The sequence below is a fragment of the Triticum aestivum genome, chromosome 4D (assembly GCF_018294505.1).
Source record: "Triticum aestivum cultivar Chinese Spring chromosome 4D, IWGSC CS RefSeq v2.1, whole genome shotgun sequence".
Classification (NCBI taxonomy): domain Eukaryota; kingdom Viridiplantae; phylum Streptophyta; class Magnoliopsida; order Poales; family Poaceae; genus Triticum; species Triticum aestivum.
The window spans coordinates 202039778-202045226 of NC_057805.1; positions in this window are offsets into that span (position 1 = coordinate 202039778).

Below are 5449 nucleotides of genomic sequence, written 5' to 3' on the forward strand. Positions count from 1 at the left end.
CCCCCTCCTCCCCTCTTCGACGCGTACTATATACTCCTACCGCAACACAACCTGAAAAGAAACCTCCTTGCTGGGTCAAAGTGATGTAGGACAACCTCACGGGCCCACGGATGGAAGCATCACACGTGAGTGAGTGTCCTATATGACGCGTAGTATTGCCCTCGGCCACCCTCTTCAACACGTACTATATATATATACTCCTATCGTACGTATAACAAAAACCAAACAATGACCATCCTTGTTGGTCAAATTAACCTCTCTCATCGCATGTCATAGTGCTGGACGGCGACCTCGCGGGCCCACGCAAGTGAGTGTCCTAGGACCTTCGCGTGCATGTGGCCCAAAGATGCATGTCAAACTTTTTCTATAGCGAACATGCGACCAAAGGAGTTTAGTGTTGAAAATTGAAAAAAATAGATAACATCTATCCTTTTTTATACATTGATTGATTTCCCAGGGATTTAAATGTTCAAAAATTGATGAGGACATCAATACCATTGTTACACCCACAGCCCCTGTTGCTATACATACTGCACCAATTACTAGAGCTCGCGCACGCCAATTAAATTACCAGGTACTTTCGTTTCTTGGTAATGATTCTAATGTTCATGAGAATATGATGCTGCCTAAATTGGATACATTTGTTTTCCTTACAAATGAAGGGCCTAGCTTGGAGAAGGATGAACATTGGAGCAAGAACAAGCATGGAGATGATGGCATGCGCAAGGGGAACAAGAACGGAGTTACAAGTGATGATTTCAGGACGTTGAAGCCACCATAATGCGTGCATGAAGCCTCAGACGAAATATAAAAGATGCTACTTCATAACTTTCGTCCAGAGGCTATTCTAGGTGCTGTGTCACCTTATTATTGGGCCAGGCCCATGTAATTTCGAAATACTTGAGTATAGGCTATTTTTAGAGTCCGTATGTGTGGGGCAACAAGAGATCGGGTTGGTTTCGGACCCCTTCCCCAAGGGCCACGAAATTCCCCCCTCTTCCTCCATATATACAGCCCTTAGGGCGTCGTTTAGACTTTGGGTTTTGTTTAGATTAAAGTTCGCCATAGCTGCAACTTCGCGTACTTCGTTTGTGTTCAACGACCAGACAAATGCGTCATAGAACCCCACCTTGATCAATAAAGCTTTCATCTTATATTCGCAATATCTAGATTGCAATCTCAGTTTCTTGCTTGTTCTTCGTTTGCTCGCAGGAAATAGACCCTCGTGGTCAGGTTGATCGTGCTCCAGTGTGGTCAATAACCTCTCGGAGTTGGTTTAGCGATTGCTAAGGCGCGACGTCCTCGCACGTTCGTAGTCGGATCGTCAAAGTCGACTTCCACCAAAGCGATATCCATCATCTCATCGAAAGATGGGACACCTTTGCCTCTATCAAGTGGTATCAGATTTCCAGGTTGCTCGGTGAGATTTTACAGTTTTTCGTAGTTTAGATCGAGTCTGTTCGTCGTACCTATAGTCCACGAAAAAGCCAAAAGAAAATTAGGGTTAGTTCATCCTATCCGAACCAATCTGAGCCTTTGCATAATCTTTTCTGTATTTGCTTTGTTGACTTTGCGGTTGCATCGTCGTGTCAAGTTGCTGGTCTTAGCGTCTAGTCCTTTAGAGTTTCGAGTTCTGTTCACAGGTTGTCACGTCGCCGCTGCCATATATCACCACCGCATCATCATCATCGCCGCTGCCATATACCACCACCACATATTCACCGCCAATCCGAGTCCATCTACGCCACCACATATCCGCCGCCATCACGCCAATCCGAGTCCACCTGCAACATATATCCGCCACCAGTCCGAGTTCCACCAGATTCATCTCCGCCACCAGTCCGAGTTCCACCAGATTTATCTCCGCCACCAGTCCTAGTCCGAGTCCAGTATTTTGTTACTCTGTTTTGGATTTCCAGATCACGACATACTCTGAGTCGTGACAGAGAAGGACTCCCAAACTTCCGTGTTACCCGCAGTAGAAAAATAGTTCCAGTTTCAAAAAAAACTAAGTCTGGAAAATTCTGGCTAGGCAGTTTTTAGGCCATTTGTAGACTTTTTCGAAAAAAAAATGTTGCGGAGCAAAAAAAAGAGGAAAAAAAGTGCAAAAAAAAGTGAAAAAAGAGAAAAAAATCAGAGCGTGCTCCTCCCTTGTTTACGTGCAGCGCCGTGATTTTGTTAGTGTTCTAGGCTCGCGTCTCTAGCACGGTCTAGCCTAGGACCAGCACAGTACCGTTGTTGAGCGTTTATTCAACTTTGCATCTCTGAATTGATTATTGCTGACCCTTTTTGCTACCATATTATAAGCCTTCCCAGCTCCACATACATCTACGTCATGCGTTTGACTCTCCCTGGTAATCGCTCTATCCAAGCTTTGAGAGTTTTGACTACAACGATTGCCGATCGCCGCCTGCTGTTGGGTAAGAACTGGTAAGAATTTGAGATTCGCTTGAAGGATTTGTGACACACCACCATCACCACCACTTCCTAGTAGTCCGTAGGATCATATTCTTGTGTGTTTCTATTGCTGCTAACCATGGCAGGATCACAAGCCGATGAGACTAATTGGGCGAACATGACGAACAAGGAGTTGCATGATAAATTTCAGCAAATGATGAGTGGCCAGGTGGGAGATGTGCTAAACAGATTTGAAGAGGCTATGGAGAAGATAGATGCCGTGGAGAAGTCGTTCGAGACAAAGCTGGATAACAAGTTTAATGAATTGCTCAAGCGTCTTCCCCAACCACCACCGGTTGCACCTGTCGCACCTCTACAACAACAACAACAACATCTCCAACGCCGCCTTCCAAATCAAGTGGGACGAGCACGGCGCGTTCCAATTGAGACTGGTCAAAATTCGGGTGGCGCTGCACCTACTGTTGATGCTTCTTTCGCTCCTGCTGCTGCGGCGGCTGAGGAGGATGACAATTATGTGGGCGATTATGAGGATGAGGTTGATCAAAATCAGAACTACGTGCAGCCACCAGCAGGTCGACCTCAGGTATATATTCGCAACAGTAGGCCTCCACCACCACCTCAGGTACGAGATAATGACCATATTCCTAAACTGAAATTGAATATTCCACCATTTGAGGGTAGATATGTTCCTGATATATATCTTACTTGGGAGTTAGAAACTGAACAACGTTTTACATGTTTACAATATCCCAAGGAGAGACAGGTTGCTGCTGCTGTTTGTGCTTTCACTAGTTTTGCATGTGTATGGTGGTCTGAACATTGTAGATTATATCCTATTCCAGCTACTTGGGCTGCTTTGAAAACTGCTATGCGTACTCGTTGGGTTCCACCATATTATCAATGTGAATTGCTTCAAAAATTGCAGCGTTTACGACAAGGGAAAAATTCTGTAGAAGAATATTATCAGGAATTACAAACTGGCATGATTAGATGTGGCATTGTTGAGGAGAACGAAGCTATGCTTGCACGTTTTATGGGTGGATTAAATAGAGAGATTCAGACCATTCTAGAGTGTAAGGAGTATACTAATATCACTCGTTTATTCCATCTTGCTTGTAAAGCTGAACGTGAAGTGCAGGATCGACAAGCATTGGCACGAACTAACTTTTCTGCAGGTCGACCTTCATCATGGACACCGCGTGCATCCTCTACTTCCACTGCACCAGCACCTCCATCAGGTGCCACCTCCAGCCGTGATACAAGAAAGCAGGCACAACCACCACTATCTGCCAAGAGCACACCTGCCGGGCCTGCCCAGAGCTCTTCTTCGTCCATGGCATCAACAGGGCACACAAGTGATATTATTTGTCGTCGCTGTAAGGGAAGATGACATTATGCGCGAGAATGCAAATCTCAGCGTGTGATGATTGCTACTGAGGATGGTGGGTATGAGTTCGCTAGTGACTATGATGAGGAGACTTTGGCTCTTATCACACGTGAAGAACACGGTGGAGATGATTCTGATCATGAGACGCAATACATGGCTCCTGAAGACGCTGACAGGTATGAATGTTTAGTTGCTCAACGTGTTTTGAGTGTGTAGGTCACACAAGCTGAGCAAAATCAGAGGCATAATTTGTTCCATACAAAGGGAGTTGTGAAGGAACGTTCTGTGCGCGTCATCATAGATGGAGGGAGCTGCAACAACTTGGCTAGCATGGAGATGGTGGAGAAGCTATCTATCACCACAAGACCACATCCACATCCTTACTACATCCAATGGTTCAACAACAGCGGCAAGGTTAAGGTAACACGTACTGTTCGTGTGCATTTTAGTATCTCTACATATGCTGATTATGTTGATTGTGATGTGGTACCTATGCAAGCATGTTCCTTATTACTTGGTCGACCATGGCAATTTGATAAAAATTATGTACACCATGGTAGAAACAATCAGTATACTCATAAGGATAAAAATATTACTGTGCTTCCTATGACTCCTGATTCCATTTTGAAAGATGATATTAAAAGCTAATAAAGCAAAACAGGAGAAGAATAAGAGTGAAAATCAGATTGTGGCAAAAGAATTTGAGCAACAAATGAAGCCTAGTAATAAACCATCTAGTGTTGCTTCTGAAATTAAATTGAAAAGTGCATGTTTATTTGCCACCAAATCTGATATTGATGAGCTAGATTTCAGCAAATCTGTTTGCTATGCTTTTGTGTGCAAAGAGGCATTATTTTCATTCGAGGACGTGCCTTCCTCTTTGCCCCTGCTGTCACTAACATTTTGCAGGAGTTCGTTGACGTCTTTCCACAAGACATGCCACCGAGATTACCTCCCATTCGAGGGATTGAGCATCAGATTGACTTAATTCCCGGTGCATCATTACCCAACCGCGCACCATACCGTACCAATGCAGAGGAGACGAAGGAGATTATGCGTCAAGTACAGGAGCTGCTCGACAAAGGTTATATACGCGAATCCCTTAGTCCTTGTGCTGTTCCTATCATTTTAGTGCCGAAAAAGGATGGTACTTCGCGTATGTGCATAGATTGTAGAGGCATTAATAATATTACTATTCGTTATCGTCATCCTATTCCTAGGCTAGATGATATGCTTGATGAATTGAGTGGCTCTACAATATTCTCCAAAGTTGATTTGCGTAGTGGATACCATCAAATTCGTATGAAATTGGGAGATGAATGGAAAACAGCATTTAAAACTAAGTTTGGATTATATGAGTGGTTAGTCATGCCTTTTGGGTTAACTAATGCACCTAGTACTTTCATGAGATTAATGAACGAAGTTTTACGTGCTTTCATTGGATGATTTGTGGTAGTTTACTTTGATGACATATTGATTTATAGCAAATCTTTGGAGGAACATTTGGAACATTTACATGTTGTTTTTATTGCTCTACGTTATGCACGTTTGTTTGGTAACCTTGGGAAGTGCACCTTTTGCACCGACCGAGTGTCTTTTCTTGGCTATGTTGTTACTCCACAGGGAATTGAAGTTGATAAAGCC